The sequence below is a fragment of the Copadichromis virginalis genome, linkage group LG6, assembly GCF_057382275.1.
Source record: "Copadichromis virginalis isolate Kocher_CV1m ecotype Utaka linkage group LG6, C_Virginalis_male_GT1.1, whole genome shotgun sequence".
Classification (NCBI taxonomy): domain Eukaryota; kingdom Metazoa; phylum Chordata; class Actinopteri; order Cichliformes; family Cichlidae; genus Copadichromis; species Copadichromis virginalis.
The window spans coordinates 611752-635036 of NC_140623.1; positions in this window are offsets into that span (position 1 = coordinate 611752).

The following is a 23285-nucleotide window of genomic DNA, read 5'->3' on the forward strand; positions in this document are numbered from 1 at the left end:
TTGCAGCTGTTTGAGCTAAGATTTTCAAGTTATACACATAATGAAAACCTATACTTTGTTTCGGTCGAGTTCCCCATTCAAATGCATGTAACAGTGAGAAACGCACTGTCTTGGCGAAAGAAAGCGTTTTTGTACAACTTCATATAAATAGCTGTAACTTTTGATAGAAGACTCAGACAAACATGTTTATGGCTTTATCTTATAGAACTCAAGGTCCCCGTGCTGGGAAAACAGGATTTGCAGCTGTTTGAGCTAAGATTTTCAAGTTATACACATAATGAAAACCTATACTTTGTTTCGGTCGAGTTCCCCATTCAAATGCATGTAACAGTGAGAAACGCACTGTCTTGGCGAAAGAAAGCGTTTTTATACACCTTCATATAAATAGCTGTAACTTTTGATAGAAGACTCGGATACACATGTTTATGGCTTTATCTTATAGAACTCAAGGTCCCCGTGCTGGGAAAACAGGATTTGCAGCTGTTTGAGCTAAGATTTTCAAGTTATACACATAATGAAAACCTATACTTTGTTTCGGTCGAGTTCCCCATTCAAATGCATGTAACAGTGAGAAACGTACTGTCTTGGCGAAATAAAGCGTTTTTGTACAACTTCATATAAATAGCTGTAACTTTTGATAGAAGACTCGAATACACATGTTTATGGCTTTATCTTATAGAACTCAAGGTCCCCGTGCTGGGAAAACAGGATTTGCAGCTGTTTGAGCTAAGATTTTCAAGTTATACACATAATGAAAACCTATACTTTGTTTCGGTCGAGTTCCCCATTCAAATGCATGTAACAGTGAGAAACGCACTGTCTTGGCGAAAGAAAGCGTTTTTATACACCTTCATATAAATAGCTGTAACTTTTGATAGAAGACTCGGATACACATGTTTATGGCTTTATCTTATAGAACTCAAGGTCCCCGTGCTGGGAAAACAGGATTTGCAGCTGTTTGAGCTAAGATTTTCAAGTTATACACATAATGAAAACCTATACTTTGTTTCGGTCGAGTTCCCCATTCAAATGCATGTAACAGTGAGAAACGTACTGTCTTGGCGAAATAAAGCGTTTTTGTACAACTTCATATAAATAGCTGTAACTTTTGATAGAAGACTCGAATACACATGTTTATGGCTTTATCTTATAGAACTCAAGGTCCCCGTGCTGGGAAAACAGGTTGTGCAGCTGTTTGAGCTAAGATTTTCAAGTTATACACATAATGAAAACCTATACTTTGTTTCGGTCGAGTTCCCCATTCAAATGCATGTAACAGTGAGAAACGCACTGTCTTGGCGAAAGAAAGCGTTTTTGTACAACTTCATATAAATAGCTGTAACTTTTGATAGAAGACTCGAATACACATGTTTATGGCTTTATTTTATAGAACTCAAGGTCCCCTTGCTGGGAAAACAGGATTTGCAGCTGTTTGAGCTAAGATTTCCAAGTTATACACATAATGAAAACCTATACTTTGTTTCGGTCGAGTTCCCCATTCAAATGCATGTAACAGTGAGAAACGCACTGTCTTGGCGAAAGAAAGCGTTTTTGTACAACTTCATATAAATAGCTGTAACTTTTGATAGAAGACTCAGACAAACATGTTTATGGCTTTATCTTATAGAACTCAAGGTCCCCGTGCTGGGAAAACAGGATTTGCAGCTGTTTGAGCTAAGATTTTCAAGTTATACACATAATGAAAACCTATACTTTGTTTCGGTCGAGTTCCCCATTCAAATGCATGTAACAGTGAGAAACGCACTGTCTTGGCGAAAGAAAGCGTTTTTGTACAACTTCATATAAATAGCTGTAACTTTTGATAGAAGACTCAGACAAACATGTTTATGGCTTTATCTTATAGAACTCAAGGTCCCCGTGCTGGGAAAACAGGATTTGCAGCTGTTTGAGCTAAGATTTTCAAGTTATACACATAATGAAAACCTATACTTTGTTTCGGTCGAGTTCCCCATTCAAATGCATGTAACAGTGAGAAACGCACTGTCTTGGCGAAAGAAAGCGTTTTTGTACAACTTCATATAAATAGCTGTAACTTTTGATAGAAGACTCGAATACACATGTTTATGGCTTTATCTTATAGAACTCAATATCCCCGTGCTGGGAAAACAGGATTTGCAGCTGTTTGAGCTAAGATTTTCAAGTTATACACATAATGAAAACCTATACTTTGTTTCGGTCGAGTTCCCCATTCAAATGCATGTAACAGTGAGAAACGCACTGTCTTGGCGAAAGAAAGCGTTTTTGTACAACTTCATATAAATAGCTGTAACTTTTGATAGAAGACTCAGACAAACATGTTTATGGCTTTATTTTATAGAACTCAAGGTCCCCGTGCTGGGAAAACAGGATTTGCAGCTGTTTGAGCTAAGATTTTCAAGTTATACACATAATGAAAACCTATACTTTGTTTCGGTCGAGTTCCCCATTCAAATGCATGTAACAGTGAGAAACGCACTGTCTTGGCGAAAGAAAGCGTTTTTGTACACCTTCATATAAATAGCTGTAACTTTTGATAGAAGACTCGAATACACATGTTTATGGCTTTATTTTATAGAACTCAAGGTCCCCTTGCTGGGAAAACAGGATTTGCAGCTGTTTGAGCTAAGATTTCCAAGTTATACACATAATGAAAACCTATACTTTGTTTCGGTCGAGTTCCCCATTCAAATGCATGTAACAGTGAGAAACGCACTGTCTTGGCGAAAGAAAGCGTTTTTGTACAACTTCATATAAATAGCTGTAACTTTTGATAGAAGACTCAGACAAACATGTTTATGGCTTTATCTTATACAACTCAAGGTCCCCGTGCTGGGAATACAGGATTTGCAGCTGTTTGAGCTAAGATTTTCAAGTTATACACATAATGAAAACCTATACTTTGTTTCGGTCGAGTTCCCCATTCAAATGCATGTAACAGTGAGAAACGCACTGTCTTGGCGAAAGAAAGCGTTTTTGTACAACTTCATATAAATAGCTGTAACTTTTGATAGAAGACTCAGACAAACATGTTTATGGCTTTATCTTATAGAACTCAAGGTCCCCGTGCTGGGAAAACAGGATTTGCAGCTGTTTGAGCTAAGATTTTCAAGTTATACACATAATGAAGACCTATACTTTGTTTCAGGCGAGTTCCCCATTCAAATGCATGTAACAGTGAGAAACGCACTGTCTTGGCGAAAGAAAGCGTTTTTGTACAACTTCATATAAATAGCTGTAACTTTTGATAGAAGACTCAGACAAACATGTTTATGGCTTTATCTTATACAACTCAAGGTCCCCGTGCTGGGAATACAGGATTTGCAGCTGTTTGAGCTAAGATTTTCAAGTTATACACATAATGAAAACCTATACTTTGTTTCGGTCGAGTTCCCCATTCAAATGCATGTAACAGTGAGAAACGCACTGTCTTGGCGAAAGAAAGCGTTTTTGTACAACTTCATATAAATAGCTGTAACTTTTGATAGAAGACTCAGACAAACATGTTTATGGCTTTATCTTATAGAACTCAAGGTCCCCGTGCTGGGAAAACAGGATTTGCAGCTGTTTGAGCTAAGATTTTCAAGTTATACACATAATGAAAACCTATACTTTGTTTCGGTCGAGTTCCCCATTCAAATGCATGTAACAGTGAGAAACGCACTGTCTTGGCGAAAGAAAGCGTTTTTGTACACCTTCATATAAATAGCTGTAACTTTTGATAGAAGACTCGGATACACATGTTTATGGCTTTATCTTATAGAACTCAAGGTCCCCGTGCTGGGAAAACAGGATTTGCAGCTGTTTGAGCTAAGATTTTCAAGTTATACACATAATGAAAACCTATACTTTGTTTCGGTCGAGTTCCCCATTCAAATGCATGTAACAGTGAGAAACGCACTGTCTTGGCGAAAGAAAGCGTTTTTGTACAACTTCATATAAATAGCTGTAACTTTTGATAGAAGACTCAGACAAACATGTTTATGGCTTTATCTTATAGAACTCAAGGTCCCCGTGCTGGGAAAACAGGATTTGCAGCTGTTTGAGCTAAGATTTTCAAGTTATACACATAATGAAAACCTATACTTTGTTTCGGTCGAGTTCCCCATTCAAATGCATGTAACAGTGAGAAACGCACTGTCTTGGCGAAAGAAAGCGTTTTTGTACACCTTCATATAAATAGCTGTAACTTTTGATAGAAGACTCGGATACACATGTTTATGGCTTTATCTTATAGAACTCAAGGTCCCCGTGCTGGGAAAACAGGATTTGCAGCTGTTTGAGCTAAGATTTTCAAGTTATACACATAATGAAAACCTATACTTTGTTTCGGTCGAGTTCCCCATTCAAATGCATGTAACAGTGAGAAACGCACTGTCTTGGCGAAAGAAAGCGTTTTTGTACACCTTCATATAAATAGCTGTAACTTTTGATAGAAGACTCGGATACACATGTTTATGGCTTTATCTTATAGAACTCAAGGTCCCCGTGCTGGGAAAACAGGTTGTGCAGCTGTTTGAGCTAAGATTTTCAAGTTATACACATAATGAAAACCTATACTTTGTTTCGGTCGAGTTCCCCATTCAAATGCATGTAACAGTGAGAAACGCACTGTCTTGGCGAAAGAAAGCGTTTTTGTACAACTTCATATAAATAGCTGTAACTTTTGATAGAAGACTCGAATACACATGTTTATGGCTTTATCTTATAGAACTCAAGGTCCCCGTGCTGGGAAAACAGGATTTGCAGCTGTTTGAGCTAAGATTTTCAAGTTATACACATAATGAAAACCTATACTTTGTTTCGGGTCGAGTTCCCCATTCAAATGCATGTAACAGTGAGAAACGCACTGTCTTGGCGAAAGAAAGCGTTTTTGTACAACTTCATATAAATCGCTGCAACTTTTGATAGAAGACTCAGACAAACATGTTTATGGCTTTATCTTATAGAACTCAAGGTCCCCGTGCTGGGAAAACAGGTTTTGCAGCTGTTTGAGCTAAGATTTTCAAGTTATACACATAATGAAAACCTATACTTTGTTTCGGTCGAGTTCCCCATTCAAATGCATGTAACAGTGAGAAACGCACTGTCTTGGCGAAAGAAAGCGTTTTTGTACAACTTCATATAAATAGCTGTAACTTTTGATAGAAGACTCAGACAAACATGTTTATGGCTTTATCTTATAGAACTCAAGGTCCCCGTGCTGGGAAAACAGGATTTGCAGCTGTTTGAGCTAAGATTTTCAAGTTATACACATAATGAAAACCTATACTTTGTTTCGGTCGAGTTCCCCATTCAAATGCATGTAACAGTGAGAAACGTACTGTCTTGGCGAAATAAAGCGTTTTTGTACAACTTCATATAAATAGCTGTAACTTTTGATAGAAGACTCGAATACACATGTTTATGGCTTTATCTTATAGAACTCAAGGTCCCCGTGCTGGGAAAACAGGTTGTGCAGCTGTTTGAGCTAAGATTTTCAAGTTATACACATAATGAAAACCTATACTTTGTTTCGGTCGAGTTCCCCATTCAAATGCATGTAACAGTGAGAAACGCACTGTCTTGGCGAAAGAAAGCGTTTTTGTACAACTTCATATAAATAGCTGTAACTTTTGATAGAAGACTCAGACAAACATGTTTATGGCTTTATCTTATAGAACTCAAGGTCCCCGTGCTGGGAAAACAGGATTTGCAGCTGTTTGAGCTAAGATTTTCAAGTTATACACATAATGAAAACCTATACTTTGTTTCGGTCGAGTTCCCCATTCAAATGCATGTAACAGTGAGAAACGCACTGTCTTGGCGAAAGAAAGCGTTTTTGTACAACTTCATATAAATCGCTGCAACTTTTGATAGAAGACTCAGACAAACATGTTTATGGCTTTATCTTATAGAACTCAAGGTCCCCGTGCTGGGAAAACAGGATTTGCAGCTGTTTGAGCTAAGATTTTCAAGTTATACACATAATGAAAACCTATACTTTGTTTCGGTCGAGTTCCCCATTCAAATGCATGTAACAGTGAGAAACGCACTGTCTTGGCGAAAGAAAGCGTTTTTGTACAACTTCATATAAATAGCTGTAACTTTTGATAGAAGACTCGAATACACGTTTATGGCTTTATCTTATAGAACTCAAGGTCCCCGTGCTGGGAAAACAGGATTTGCAGCTGTTTGAGCTAAGATTTTCAAGTTATACACATAATGAAAACCTATACTTTGTTTCGGGTCGAGTTCCCCATTCAAATGCATGTAACAGTGAGAAACGCACTGTCTTGGCGAAAGAAAGCGTTTTTGTACAACTTCATATAAATCGCTGCAACTTTTGATAGAAGACTCAGACAAACATGTTTATGGCTTTATCTTATAGAACTCAAGGTCCCCGTGCTGGGAAAACAGGTTTTGCAGCTGTTTGAGCTAAGATTTTCAAGTTATACACATAATGAAAACCTATACTTTGTTTCGGTCGAGTTCCCCATTCAAATGCATGTAACAGTGAGAAACGCACTGTCTTGGCGAAAGAAAGCGTTTTTGTACAACTTCATATAAATAGCTGTAACTTTTGATAGAAGACTCGAATACACGTTTATGGCTTTATCTTATAGAACTCAAGGTCCCCGTGCTGGGAAAACAGGATTTGCAGCTGTTTGAGCTAAGATTTTCAAGTTATACACATAATGAAAACCTATACTTTGTTTCGGGTCGAGTTCCCCATTCAAATGCGTGTAACAGTGAGAAACGCACTGTCTTGGCGAAAGAAAGCGTTTTTGTACAACTTCATATAAATCGCTGCAACTTTTGATAGAAGACTCAGACAAACATGTTTATGGCTTTATCTTATAGAACTCAAGGTCCCCGTGCTGGGAAAACAGGTTTTGCAGCTGTTTGAGCTAAGATTTTCAAGTTATACACATAATGAAAACCTATACTTTGTTTCGGTCGAGTTCCCCATTCAAATGCATGTAACAGTGAGAAACGCACTGTCTTGGCGAAAGAAAGCGTTTTTGTACAACTTCATATAAATAGCTGTAACTTTTGATAGAAGACTCAGACAAACATGTTTATGGCTTTATCTTATAGAACTCAAGGTCCCCGTGCTGGGAAAACAGGATTTGCAGCTGTTTGAGCTAAGATTTTCAAGTTATACACATAATGAAAACCTATACTTTGTTTCGGTCGAGTTCCCCATTCAAATGCATGTAACAGTGAGAAACGCACTGTCTTGGCGAAAGAAAGCGTTTTTGTACAACTTCATATAAATAGCTGTAACTTTTGATAGAAGACTCGGATACACATGTTTATGGCTTTATCTTATAGAACTCAAGGTCCCCGTGCTGGGCAAACAGGTTTTGCAGCTGTTTGAGCTAAGATTTTCAAGTTATACACATAATGAAAACCTATACTTTGTTTCGGTCGAGTTCCCCATTCAAATGCATGTAACAGTGAGAAACGCACTGTCTTGGCGAAAGAAAGCGTTTTTGTACAACTTCATATAAATAGCTGTAACTTTTGATAGAAGACTCAGACAAACATGTTTATGGCTTTATCTTATAGAACTCAAGGTCCCCGTGCTGGGAAAACAGGATTTGCAGCTGTTTGAGCTAAGATTTTCAAGTTATACACATAATGAAAACCTATACTTTGTTTCGGTCGAGTTCCCCATTCAAATGCATGTAACAGTGAGAAACGCACTGTCTTGGCGAAAGAAAGCGTTTTTGTACAACTTCATATAAATCGCTGCAACTTTTGATAGAAGACTCAGACAAACATGTTTATGGCTTTATCTTATAGAACTCAAGGTCCCCGTGCTGGGAAAACAGGATTTGCAGCTGTTTGAGCTAAGATTTTCAAGTTATACACATAATGAAAACCTATACTTTGTTTCGGTCGAGTTCCCCATTCAAATGCATGTAACAGTGAGAAACGCACTGTCTTGGCGAAAGAAAGCGTTTTTGTACAACTTCATATAAATAGCTGTAACTTTTGATAGAAGACTCGGATACACATGTTTATGGCTTTATCTTATAGAACTCAAGGTCCCCGTGCTGGGAAAACAGGTTTTGCAGCTGTTTGAGCTAAGATTTTCAAGTTATACACATAATGAAAACCTATACTTTGTTTCGGTCGAGTTCCCCATTCAAATGCATGTAACAGTGAGAAACGCACTGTCTTGGCGAAAGAAAGCGTTTTTGTACAACTTCATATAAATAGCTGTAACTTTTGATAGAAGACTCGAATACACGTTTATGGCTTTATCTTATAGAACTCAAGGTCCCCGTGCTGGGAAAACAGGATTTGCAGCTGTTTGAGCTAAGATTTTCAAGTTATACACATAATGAAAACCTATACTTTGTTTCGGGTCGAGTTCCCCATTCAAATGCGTGTAACAGTGAGAAACGCACTGTCTTGGCGAAAGAAAGCGTTTTTGTACAACTTCATATAAATCGCTGCAACTTTTGATAGAAGACTCAGACAAACATGTTTATGGCTTTATCTTATAGAACTCAAGGTCCCCGTGCTGGGAAAACAGGTTTTGCAGCTGTTTGAGCTAAGATTTTCAAGTTATACACATAATGAAAACCTATACTTTGTTTCGGTCGAGTTCCCCATTCAAATGCATGTAACAGTGAGAAACGCACTGTCTTGGCGAAAGAAAGCGTTTTTGTACAACTTCATATAAATAGCTGTAACTTTTGATAGAAGACTCAGACAAACATGTTTATGGCTTTATCTTATAGAACTCAAGGTCCCCGTGCTGGGAAAACAGGATTTGCAGCTGTTTGAGCTAAGATTTTCAAGTTATACACATAATGAAAACCTATACTTTGTTTCGGTCGAGTTCCCCATTCAAATGCATGTAACAGTGAGAAACGCACTGTCTTGGCGAAAGAAAGCGTTTTTGTACACCTTCATATAAATAGCTGTAACTTTTGATAGAAGACTCGGATACACATGTTTATGGCTTTATCTTATAGAACTCAAGGTCCCCGTGCTGGGAAAACAGGTTGTGCAGCTGTTTGAGCTAAGATTTTCAAGCTATACACATAATGAAAACCTATACTTTGTTTCGGTCGAGTTCCCCATTCAAATGCATGTAACAGTGAGAAACGCACTGTCTTGGCGAAAGAAAGCGTTTTTGTACAACTTCATATAAATAGCTGTAACTTTTGATAGAAGACTCAGACAAACATGTTTATGGCTTTATCTTATAGAACTCAAGGTCCCCGTGCTGGGAAAACAGGATTTGCAGCTGTTTGAGCTAAGATTTTCAAGTTATACACATAATGAAAACCTATACTTTGTTTCGGTCGAGTTCCCCATTCAAATGCATGTAACAGTGAGAAACGCACTGTCTTGGCGAAAGAAAGCGTTTTTGTACAACTTCATATAAATAGCTGTAACTTTTGATAGAAGACTCGGATACACATGTTTATGGCTTTATCTTATAGAACTCAAGGTCCCCGTGCTGGGCAAACAGGTTTTGCAGCTGTTTGAGCTAAGATTTTCAAGTTATACACATAATGAAAACCTATACTTTGTTTCGGTCGAGTTCCCCATTCAAATGCATGTAACAGTGAGAAACGCACTGTCTTGGCGAAAGAAAGCGTTTTTGTACAACTTCATATAAATAGCTGTAACTTTTGATAGAAGACTCAGACAAACATGTTTATGGCTTTATCTTATAGAACTCAAGGTCCCCGTGCTGGGAAAACAGGATTTGCAGCTGTTTGAGCTAAGATTTTCAAGTTATACACATAATGAAAACCTATACTTTGTTTCGGTCGAGTTCCCCATTCAAATGCATGTAACAGTGAGAAACGCACTGTCTTGGCGAAAGAAAGCGTTTTTGTACAACTTCATATAAATCGCTGCAACTTTTGATAGAAGACTCAGACAAACATGTTTATGGCTTTATCTTATAGAACTCAAGGTCCCCGTGCTGGGAAAACAGGATTTGCAGCTGTTTGAGCTAAGATTTTCAAGTTATACACATAATGAAAACCTATACTTTGTTTCGGTCGAGTTCCCCATTCAAATGCATGTAACAGTGAGAAACGCACTGTCTTGGCGAAAGAAAGCGTTTTTGTACAACTTCATATAAATAGCTGTAACTTTTGATAGAAGACTCGGATACACATGTTTATGGCTTTATCTTATAGAACTCAAGGTCCCCGTGCTGGGCAAACAGGTTTTGCAGCTGTTTGAGCTAAGATTTTCAAGTTATACACATAATGAAAACCTATACTTTGTTTCGGTCGAGTTCCCCATTCAAATGCATGTAACAGTGAGAAACGCACTGTCTTGGCGAAAGAAAGCGTTTTTGTACAACTTCATATAAATAGCTGTAACTTTTGATAGAAGACTCGAATACACATGTTTATGGCTTTATCTTATAGAACTCAAGGTCCCCGTGCTGGGAAAACAGGATTTGCAGCTGTTTGAGCTAAGATTTTCAAGTTATACACATAATGAAAACCTATACTTTGTTTCGGTCGAGTTCCCCATTCAAATGCATGTAACAGTGAGAAACGCACTGTCTTGGCGAACGAAAGCGTTTTTGTACAACTTCATATAAATAGCTGCAACTTTTGATAGAAGACTCGAATACACATGTTTATGGCTTTATCTTATAGAACTCAAGGTCCCCGTGCTGGGAAAACAGGATTTGCAGCTGTTTGAGCTAAGATTTTCAAGTTATACACATAATGAAAACCTATACTTTGTTTCGGTCGAGTTCCCCATTCAAATGCATGTAACAGTGAGAAACGCACTGTCTTGGCGAAAGAAAGCGTTTTTGTACAACTTCATATAAATAGCTGTAACTTTTGATAGAAGACTCAGACAAACATGTTTATGGCTTTATCTTATAGAACTCAAGGTCCCCTTGCTGGGAAAACAGGATTTGCAGCTGTTTGAGCTAAGATTTTCAAGTTATACACATAATGAAAACCTATACTTTGTTTCGGTCGAGTTCCCCATTCAAATGCATGTAACAGTGAGAAACGCACTGTCTTGGCGAAAGAAAGCGTTTTTGTACAACTTCATATAAATCGCTGTAACTTTTGATAGAAGACTCAGACAAACATGTTTATGGCTTTATCTTATAGAACTCAAGGTCCCCGTGCTGGGAAAACAGGATTTGCAGCTGTTTGAGCTAAGATTTTCAAGTTATACACATAATGAAAACCTATACTTTGTTTCGGTCGAGTTCCCCATTCAAATGCATGTAACAGTGAGAAACGCACTGTCTTGGCGAAAGAAAGCGTTTTTGTACAACTTCATATAAATAGCTGTAACTTTTGATAGAAGACTCAGACAAACATGTTTATGGCTTTATCTTATAGAACTCAAGGTCCCCTTGCTGGGAAAACAGGATTTGCAGCTGTTTGAGCTAAGATTTTCAAGTTATACACATAATGAAAACCTATACTTTGTTTCGGTCGAGTTCCCCATTCAAATGTATGTAACCGTGAGAAACGCACTGTCTTGGCGAAATAAAGCGTTTTTGTACAACTTCATATAAATAGCTGTAACTTTTGATAGAAGACTCGGATACACATGTTTATGGCTTTATCTTATAGAACTCAAGGTCCCCATGCTGGGAAAACAGGATTTGCAGCTGTTTGAGCTAAGATTTTCAAGTTATACACATAATGAAAACCTATACTTTGTTTCGGTCGAGTTCCCCATTCAAATGCATGTAACAGTGAGAAACGCACTGTCTTGGCGAAAGAAAGCGTTTTTGTACAACTTCATATAAATAGCTGTAACTTTTGATAGAAGACTCGAATACACATGTTTATGGCTTTATCTTATAGAACTCAAGGTCCCCGTGCTGGGAAAACAGGATTTGCAGCTGTTTGAGCTAAGATTTTCAAGTTATACACATAATGAAAACCTATACTTTGTTTCGGTCGACTTCCCCATTCAAATGCATGTAACAGTGAGAAACGCACTGTCTTGGCGAAAGAAAGCGTTTTTGTACAACTTCATATAAATAGCTGTAACTTTTGATAGAAGACTCAGACAAACATGTTTATGGCTTTATCTTATAGAACTCAAGGTCCCCTTGCTGGGAAAACAGGATTTGCAGCTGTTTGAGCTAAGATTTTCAAGTTATACACATAATGAAAACCTATACTTTGTTTCGGTCGAGTTCCCCATTCAAATGCATGTAACAGTGAGAAACGCACTGTCTTGGCGAAAGAAAGCGTTTTTGTACAACTTCATATAAATCGCTGTAACTTTTGATAGAAGACTCAGACAAACATGTTTATGGCTTTATCTTATAGAACTCAAGGTCCCCGTGCTGGGAAAACAGGATTTGCAGCTGTTTGAGCTAAGATTTTCAAGTTATACACATAATGAAAACCTATACTTTGTTTCGGTCGAGTTCCCCATTCAAATGCATGTAACAGTGAGAAACGCACTGTCTTGGCGAAAGAAAGCGTTTTTGTACAACTTCATATAAATAGCTGTAACTTTTGATAGAAGACTCAGACAAACATGTTTATGGCTTTATCTTATAGAACTCAAGGTCCCCTTGCTGGGAAAACAGGATTTGCAGCTGTTTGAGCTAAGATTTTCAAGTTATACACATAATGAAAACCTATACTTTGTTTCGGTCGAGTTCCCCATTCAAATGTATGTAACCGTGAGAAACGCACTGTCTTGGCGAAATAAAGCGTTTTTGTACAACTTCATATAAATAGCTGTAACTTTTGATAGAAGACTCGAATACACATGTTTATTGCTTTATCTTATAGAACTCAAGGTCCCCTTGCTGGGAAAACAGGATTTGCAGCTGTTTGAGCTAAGATTTTCAAGTTATACACATAATGAAAACCTATACTTTGTTTCGGTCGAGTTCCCCATTCAAATGCATGTAACAGTGAGAAACGCACTGTCTTGGCGAAAGAAAGCGTTTTTGTACAACTTCATATAAATAGCTGTAACTTTTGATAGAAGACTCGGATACACATGTTTATGGCTTTATCTTATAGAACTCAATATCCCCGTGCTGGGCAAACAGGTTTTGCAGCCGTTTGAGCTAAGATTTTAAAATTATTCACATAATGAAAACCTATACTTTGTTTCAGGCGAGTTCCCCATTCAAATGCATGTAACAGTGAGAAACGCACTGTCTTGGCGAAAGAAAGCGTTTTTGTACAACTTCATATAAATAGCTGTAACTTTTGATAGAAGACTCAGACAAACATGTTTATGGCTTTATCTTATAGAACTCAAGGTCCCCGTGCTGGGAAAACAGGATTTGCAGCTGTTTGAGCTAAGATTTTCAAGTTATACACATAATGAAAACCTATACTTTGTTTCGGTCGAGTTCCCCATTCAAATGCATGTAACAGTGAGAAACGCACTGTCTTGGCGAAAGAAAGCGTTTTTGTACAACTTCATATAAATAGCTGTAACTTTTGATAGAAGACTCAGACAAACATGTTTATGGCTTTATCTTATAGAACTCAAGGTCCCCGTGCTGGGAAAACAGGATTTGCAGCTGTTTGAGCTAAGATTTTCAAGTTATACACATAATGAAAACCTATACTTTGTTTCGGTCGAGTTCCCCATTCAAATGCATGTAACAGTGAGAAACGCACTGTCTTGGCGAAAGAAAGCGTTTTTGTACAACTTCATATAAATCGCTGCAACTTTTGATAGAAGACTCGGATACACATGTTTATGGCTTTATCTTATAGAACTCAAGGTCCCCATGCTGGGAAAACAGGATTTGCAGCTGTTTGAGCTAAGATTTTCAAGTTATACACATAATGAAAACCTATACTTTGTTTCGGTCGAGTTCCCCATTCAAATGCATGTAACAGTGAGAAACGCACTGTCTTGGCGAAAGAAAGCGTTTTTGTACAACTTCATATAAATAGCTGTAACTTTTGAAAGAAGACTCGGATACACATGTTTATGGCTTTATCTTATAGAACTCAAGGTCCCCGTGCTGGGAAAACAGGTTTTGCAGCTGTTTGAGCTAAGATTTCCAAGTTATACACATAATGAAAACCTATACTTTGTTTCGGTCGAGTTCCCCATTCAAATGCATGTAACAGTGAGAAACGCACTGTCTTGGCGAAAGAAAGCGTTTTTGTACAACTTCATATAAATAGCTGTAACTTTTGATAGAAGACTCGGATACACATGTTTATGGCTTTATCTTATAGAACACAAGGTCCCCATGCTGGGAAAACAGGATTTGCAGCTGTTTGAGCTAAGATTTTCAAGTTATACACATAATGAAAACCTATACTTTGTTTCGGTCGAGTTCCCCATTCAAATGCATGTAACAGTGAGAAACGCACTGTCTTGGCGAAAGAAAGCGTTTTTGTACAACTTCATATAAATAGCTGTAACTTTTGATAGAAGACTCAGACAAACATGTTTATGGCTTTATCTTATAGAACTCAAGGTCCCCGTGCTGGGAAAACAGGATTTGCAGCTGTTTGAGCTAAGATTTTCAAGTTATACACATAATGAAAACCTATACTTTGTTTCGGTCGAGTTCCCCATTCAAATGCATGTAACAGTGAGAAACGCACTGTCTTGGCGAAAGAAAGCGTTTTTGTACAACTTCATATAAATAGCTGCAACTTTTGATAGAAGACTCGAATACACATGTTTATGGCTTTATCTTATAGAACTCAAGGTCCCCGTGCTGGGAAAACAGGATTTGCAGCTGTTTGAGCTAAGATTTTCAAGTTATACACATAATGAAAACCTATACTTTGTTTCGGTCGAGTTCCCCATTCAAATGCATGTAACAGTGAGAAACGCACTGTCTTGGCGAAAGAAAGCGTTTTTGTACAACTTCATATAAATAGCTGTAACTTTTGATAGAAGACTCAGACAAACATGTTTATGGCTTTATCTTATAGAACTCAAGGTCCCCGTGCTGGGAAAACAGGATTTGCAGCTGTTTGAGCTAAGATTTTCAAGTTATACACATAATGAAAACCTATACTTTGTTTCGGTCGAGTTCCCCATTCAAATGCATGTAACAGTGAGAAACGCACTGTCTTGGCGAAAGAAAGCGTTTTTGTACAACTTCATATAAATCGCTGCAACTTTTGATAGAAGACTCGGATACACATGTTTATGGCTTTATCTTATAGAACTCAAGGTCCCCATGCTGGGAAAACAGGATTTGCAGCTGTTTGAGCTAAGATTTTCAAGTTATACACATAATGAAAACCTATACTTTGTTTCGGTCGAGTTCCCCATTCAAATGCATGTAACAGTGAGAAACGCACTGTCTTGGCGAAAGAAAGCGTTTTTGTACAACTTCATATAAATAGCTGTAACTTTTGATAGAAGACTCAGACAAACATGTTTATGGCTTTATCTTATAGAACTCAAGGTCCCCGTGCTGGGAAAACAGGATTTGCAGCTGTTTGAGCTAAGATTTTCAAGTTATACACATAATGAAAACCTATACTTTGTTTCGGTCGAGTTCCCCATTCAAATGCATGTAACAGTGAGAAACGCACTGTCTTGGCGAAAGAAAGCGTTTTTGTACAACTTCATATAAATCGCTGCAACTTTTGATAGAAGACTCGGATACACATGTTTATGGCTTTATCTTATAGAACTTAAGGTCCCCATGCTGGGAAAACAGGATTTGCAGCTGTTTGAGCTAAGATTTTCAAGTTATACACATAATGAAAACCTATACTTTGTTTCGGTCGAGTTCCCCATTCAAATGCATGTAACAGTGAGAAACGCACTGTCTTGGCGAAAGAAAGCGTTTTTGTACAACTTCATATAAATAGCTGTAACTTTTGAAAGAAGACTCGGATACACATGTTTATGGCTTTATCTTATAGAACTCAAGGTCCCCGTGCTGGGAAAACAGGTTTTGCAGCTGTTTGAGCTAAGATTTTCAAGTTATACACATAATGAAAACCTATACTTTGTTTCGGTCGAGTTCCCCATTCAAATGCATGTAACAGTGAGAAACGCACTGTCTTGGCGAAAGAAAGCGTTTTTGTACAACTTCATATAAATAGCTGTAACTTTTGATAGAAGACTCGGATACACATGTTTATGGCTTTATCTTATAGAACTCAAGGTCCCCATGCTGGGAAAACAGGATTTGCAGCTGTTTGAGCTAAGATTTTCAAGTTATACACATAATGAAAACCTATACTTTGTTTCGGTCGAGTTCCCCATTCAAATGCATGTAACAGTGAGAAACGCACTGTCTTGGCGAAAGAAAGCGTTTTTGTACAACTTCATATAAATAGCTGTAACTTTTGATAGAAGACTCAGACAAACATGTTTATGGCTTTATCTTATAGAACTCAAGGTCCCCGTGCTGGGAAAACAGGATTTGCAGCTGTTTGAGCTAAGATTTTCAAGTTATACACATAATGAAAACCTATACTTTGTTTCGGTCGAGTTCCCCATTCAAATGCATGTAACAGTGAGAAACGCACTGTCTTGGCGAAAGAAAGCGTTTTTGTACAACTTCATATAAATAGCTGTAACTTTTGAAAGAAGACTCGGATACACATGTTTATGGCTTTATCTTATAGAACTCAAGGTCCCCGTGCTGGGAAAACAGGTTTTGCAGCTGTTTGAGCTAAGATTTTCAAGTTATACACATAATGAAAACCTATACTTTGTTTCGGTCGAGTTCCCCATTCAAATGCATGTAACAGTGAGAAACGCACTGTCTTGGCGAAAGAAAGCGTTTTTGTACAACTTCATATAAATAGCTGTAACTTTTGATAGAAGACTCAGACAAACATGTTTATGGCTTTATCTTATAGAACTCAAGGTCCCCGTGCTGGGAAAACAGGATTTGCAGCTGTTTGAGCTAAGATTTTCAAGTTATACACATAATGAAAACCTATACTTTGTTTCGGTCGAGTTCCCCATTCAAATGCATGTAACAGTGAGAAACGCACTGTCTTGGCGAAAGAAAGCGTTTTTGTACAACTTCATATAAATAGCTGTAACTTTTGATAGAAGACTCGGATACACATGTTTATGGCTTTATCTTATAGAACTCAAGGTCCCCGTGCTGGGAAAACAGGTTTTGCAGCTGTTTGAGCTAAGATTTTCAAGTTATACACATAATGAAAACCTATACTTTGTTTCGGTCGAGTTCCCCATTCAAATGCATGTAACCGTGAGAAACGCACTGTCTTGGCGAAAGAAAGCGTTTTTGTACAACTTCATATAAATAGCTGTAACTTTTGATAGAAGACTCGGATACACATGTTTATGGCTTTATCTTATAGAACTCAAGGTCCCCGTGCTGGGAAACAGGATTTGCAGCTGTTTGAGCTAAGATTTTCAAGTTATACACATAATGAAAACCTATACTTTGTTTCGGTCGACTTCCCCATTCAAATGCATGTAACAGTGAGAAACGCACTGTCTTGGCGAAAGAAAGCGTTTTTGTACAACTTCATATAAATAGCTGTAACTTTTGATAGAAGACTCAGACAAACATGTTTATGGCTTTATCTTATAGAACTCAAGGTCCCCTTGCTGGGAAAACAGGATTTGCAGCTGTTTGAGCTAAGATTTTCAAGTTATACACATAATGAAAACCTATACTTTGTTTCGGTCGAGTTCCCCATTCAAATGCATGTAACAGTGAGAAACGCACTGTCTTGGCGAAAGAAAGCGTTTTTGTACAACTTCATATAAATAGCTGTAACTTTTGATAGAAGACTCGAATACACATGTTTATGGCTTTATCTTATAGAACTCAAGGTCCCCGTGCTGGGAAAACAGGATTTGCAGCTGTTTGAGCTAAGATTTTCAAGTTATACACATAATGAAAACCTATACTTTGTTTCGGTCGAGTTCCCCATTCAAATGCATGTAACAGTGAGAAACGCACTGTCTTGGCGAAAGAAAGCGTTTTTGTACAACTTCATATAAATAGCTGTAACTTTTGATAGAAGACTCAGACAAACATGTTTATGGCTTTATCTTATAGAACTCAAGGTCCCCGTGCTGGGAAAACAGGATTTGCAGCTGTTTGAGCTAAGATTTTCAAGTTATACACATAATGAAAACCTATACTTTGTTTCGGTCGAGTTCCCCATTCAAATGCATGTAACAGTGAGAAACGCACTGTCTTGGCGAAAGAAAGCGTTTTTGTACAACTTCATATAAATAGCTGTAACTTTTGATAGAAGACTCAGACAAACATGTTTATGGCTTTATCTTATAGAACTCAAGGTCCCCGTGCTGGGAAAACAGGATTTGCAGCTGTTTGAGCTAAGATTTTCAAGTTATACACATAATGAAAACCTATACTTTGTTTCGGTCGAGTTCCCCATTCAAATGCATGTAACAGTGAGAAACGCACTGTCTTGGCGAAAGAAAGCGTTTTTGTACAACTTCATATAAATAGCTGTAACTTTTGATAGAAGACTCGAATACACATGTTTATGGCTTTATCTTATAGAACTCAAGGTCCCCGTGCTGGGAAAACAGGATTTGCAGCTGTTTGAGCTAAGATTTTCAAGTTATACACATAATGAAAACCTATACTTTGTTTCGGTCGAGTTCCCCATTCAAATGCATGTAACAGTGAGAAACGCACTGTCTTGGCGAAAGAAAGCGTTTTTGTACAACTTCATATAAATCGCTGTAACTTTTGATAGAAGACTCAGACAAACATGTTTATGGCTTTATCTTATAGAACTCAAGGTCCCCGTGCTGGGAAAACAGGATTTGCAGCTGTTTGAGCTAAGATTTTCAAGTTATACACATAATGAAAACCTATACTTTGTTTCGGTCGAGTTCCCCATTCAAATGCATGTAACAGTGAGAAACGCACTGTCTTGGCGAAAGAAAGCGTTTTTGTACAACTTCATATAAATCGCTGTAACTTTTGATAGAAGACTCAGACAAACATGTTTATGGCTTTATCTTATAGAACTCAAGGTCCCCGTGCTGGGAAAACAGGATTTGCAGCTGTTTGAGCTAAGATTTTCAAGTTATACACATAATGAAAACCTATACTTTGTTTCGGTCGAGTTCCCCATTCAAATGCATGTAACAGTGAGAAACGCACTGTCTTGGCGAAAGAAAGCGTTTTTGTACAACTTCATATAAATAGCTGTAACTTTTGATAGAAGACTCAGACAAACATGTTTATGGCTTTATCTTATAGAACTCAAGGTCCCCTTGCTGGGAAAAAAGGATTTGCAGCTGTTTGAGCTAAGATTTTCAAGTTATACACATAATGAAAACCTATACTTTGTTTCGGTCGAGTTCCCCATTCAAATGCATGTAACAGTGAGAAACGCACTGTCTTGGCGAAAGAAAGCGTTTTTGTACAACTTCATATAAATAGCTGTAACTTTTGATAGAAGACTCGGATACACATGTTTATGGCTTTATCTTATAGAACTCAAGGTCCCCATGCTGGGAAAACAGGATTTGCAGCTGTTTGAGCTAAGATTTTCAAGTTATACACATAATGAAAACCTATACTTTGTTTCGGTCGAGTTCCCCATTCAAATGCATGTAACAGTGAGAAACGCACTGTCTTGGCGAAAGAAAGCGTTTTTGTACAACTTCATATAAATAGCTGTAACTTTTGATAGAAGACTGGAATACACATGTTTATGGCTTTATCTTATAGAACTCAAGGTCCCCGTGCTGGGAAAACAGGATTTGCAGCTGTTTGAGCTAAGATTTTCAAGTTATACACATAATGAAAACCTATACTTTGTTTCGGTCGAGTTCCCCATTCAAATGCATGTAACAGTGAGAAACGCACTGTCTTGGCGAAAGAAAGCGTTTTTGTACAACTTCATATAAATAGCTGTAACTTTTGATAGAAGACTCAGACAAACATGTTTATGGCTTTATCTTATAGAACTCAAGGTCCCCTTGCTGGGAAAACAGGATTTGCAGCTGTTTGAGCTAAGACTTTCAAGTTATACACATAATGAAAACCTATACTTTGTTTCGGTCGAGTTCCCCATTCAAATGCATGTAACAGTGAGAAACGCACTGTCTTGGCGAAAGAAAGCGTTTTTGTACAACTTCATATAAATAGCTGTAACTTTTGATAGAAGACTCGAATACACATGTTTATGGCTTTATCTTATAGAACTCAAGGTCCCCGTGCTGGGAAAACAGGATTTGCAGCTGTTTGAGCTAAGATTTTCAAGTTATACACATAATGAAAACCTATACTTTGTTTCGGTCGAGTTCCCCATTCAAATGCATGTAACAGTGAGAAACGCACTGTCTTGGCGAAAGAAAGCGTTTTTGTACAACTTCATATAAATAGCTGTAACTTTTGATAGAAGACTCAGACAAACATGTTTATGGCTTTATCTTATAGAACTCAAGGTCCCCGTGCTGGGAAAACAGGATTTGCAGCTGTTTGAGCTAAGATTTTCAAGTTATACACATAATGAAAACCTATACTTTGTTTCGGTCGAGTTCCCCATTCAAATGCATGTAACAGTGAGAAACGCACTGTCTTGGCGAAAGAAAGCGTTTTTGTACAACTTCATATAAATAGCTGTAACTTTTGATAGAAGTCTCAGACAAACATGTTTATGGCTTTATCTTATAGAACTCAAGGTCCCCGTGCTGGGAAAACAGGATTTGCAGCTGTTTGAGCTAAGATTTTCAAGTTATACACATAATGAAAACCTATACTTTGTTTCGGTCGAGTTCCCCATTCAAATGCATGTAACAGTGAGAAACGCACTGTCTTGGCGAAAGAAAGCGTTTTTGTACAACTTCATATAAATAGCTGTAACTTTTGATAGAAGACTCGAATACACATGTTTATGGCTTTATCTTATAGAACTCAAGGTCCCCGTGCTGGGAAAACAGGATTTGCAGCTGTTTGAGCTAAGATTTTCAAGTTATACACATAATGAAAACCTATACTTTGTTTCGGTCGAGTTCCCCATTCAAATGCATGTAACAGTGAGAAACGCACTGTCTTGGCGAAAGAAAGCGTTTTTGTACAACTTCATATAAATCGCTGTAACTTTTGATAGAAGACTCAGACAAACATGTTTATGGCTTTATCTTATAGAACTCAAGGTCCCCGTGCTGGGAAAACAGGATTTGCAGCTGTTTGAGCTAAGATTTTCAAGTTATACACATAATGAAAACCTATACTTTGTTTCGGTCGAGTTCCCCATTCAAATGCATGTAACAGTGAGAAACGCACTGTCTTGGCGAAAGAAAGCGTTTTTGTACAACTTCATATAAATCGCTGTAACTTTTGATAGAAGACTCAGACAAACATGTTTATGGCTTTATCTTATAGAACTCAAGGTCCCCGTGCTGGGAAAACAGGATTTGCAGCTGTTTGAGCTAAGATTTTCAAGTTATACACATAATGAAAACCTATACTTTGTTTCGGTCGAGTTCCCCATTCAAATGCATGTAACAGTGAGAAACGCACTGTCTTGGCGAAAGAAAGCGTTTTTGTACAACTTCATATAAATAGCTGTAACTTTTGATAGAAGACTCGGATACACATGTTTATGGCTTTATCTTATAGAACTCAATATCCCCGTGCTGGGCAAACAGGTTTTGCAGCCGTTTGAGCTAAGATTTTAAAATTATTCACATAATGAAAACCTATACTTTGTTTCAGGCGAGTTCCCCATTCAAATGCATGTAACAGTGAGAAACGCACTGTCTTGGCGAAAGAAAGCGTTTTTGTACAACTTCATATAAATAGCTGTAACTTTTGATAGAAGACTCAGACAAACATGTTTATGGCTTTATCTTATAGAACTCAAGGTCCCCGTGCTGGGAAAACAGGTTTTGCAGCTGTTTGAGCTAAGATTTTCAAGTTATACACATAATGAAAACCTATACTTTGTTTCGGTCGAGTTCCCCATTCAAATGCATGTAACAGTGAGAAACGCACTGTCTTGGCGAAAGAAAGCGTTTTTGTACAACTTCATATAAATAGCTGTAACTTTTGATAGAAGACTCGGATACACATGTTTATGGCTTTATCTTATAGAACTCAAGGTCCCCGTGCTGGGAAAACAGGTTTTGCAGCTGTTTGAGCTAAGATTTTCAAGTTATACACATAATGAAAACCTATACTTTGTTTCGGTCGAGTTCCCCATTCAAATGCATGTAACCGTGAGAAACGCACTGTCTTGGCGAAAGAAAGCGTTTTTGTACAACTTCATATAAATAGCTGTAACTTTTGATAGAAGACTCGAATACACATGTTTATGGCTTTATCTTATAGAACTCAAGGTCCCCGTGCTGGGAAAACAGGATTTGCAGCTGTTTGAGCTAAGATTTTCAAGTTATACACATAATGAAAACCTATACTTTGTTTCGGTCGACTTCCCCATTCAAATGCATGTAACAGTGAGAAACGCACTGTCTTGGCGAAAGAAAGCGTTTTTGTACAACTTCATATAAATAGCTGTAACTTTTGATAGAAGACTCAGACAAACATGTTTATGGCTTTATCTTATAGAACTCAAGGTCCCCTTGCTGGGAAAACAGGATTTGCAGCTGTTTGAGCTAAGATTTTCAAGTTATACACATAATGAAAACCTATACTTTGTTTCGGTCGAGTTCCCCATTCAAATGCATGTAACAGTGAGAAACGCACTGTCTTGGCGAAAGAAAGCGTTTTTGTACAACTTCATATAAATCGCTGTAACTTTTGATAGAAGACTCAGACAAACATGTTTATGGCTTTATCTTATAGAACTCAAGGTCCCCGTGCTGGGAATACAGGATTTGCAGCTGTTTGAGCTAAGATTTTCAAGTTATACACATAATGAAAACCTATACTTTGTTTCGGTCGAGTTCCCCATTCAAATGCATGTAACAGTGAGAAACGCACTGTCTTGGCGAAAGAAAGCGTTTTTGTACAACTTCATATAAATAGCTGTAACTTTTGATAGAAGACTCAGACAAACATGTTTATGGCTTTATCTTATAGAACTCAAGGTCCCCTTGCTGGGAAAACAGGATTTGCAGCTGTTTGAGCTAAGATTTTCAAGTTATACACATAATGAAAACCTATACTTTGTTTCGGTCGAGTTCCCCATTCAAATGCATGTAACAGTGAGAAACGCACTGTCTTGGCGAAAGAAAGCGTTTTTGTACAACTTCATATAAATAGCTGTAACTTTTGATAGAAGACTCGGATACACATGTTTATGGCTTTATCTTATAGAACTCAAGGTCCCCGTGCTGGGAAAACAGGATTTGCAGCTGTTTGAGCTAAGATTTTCAAGTTATACACATAATGAAAACCTATACTTTGTTTC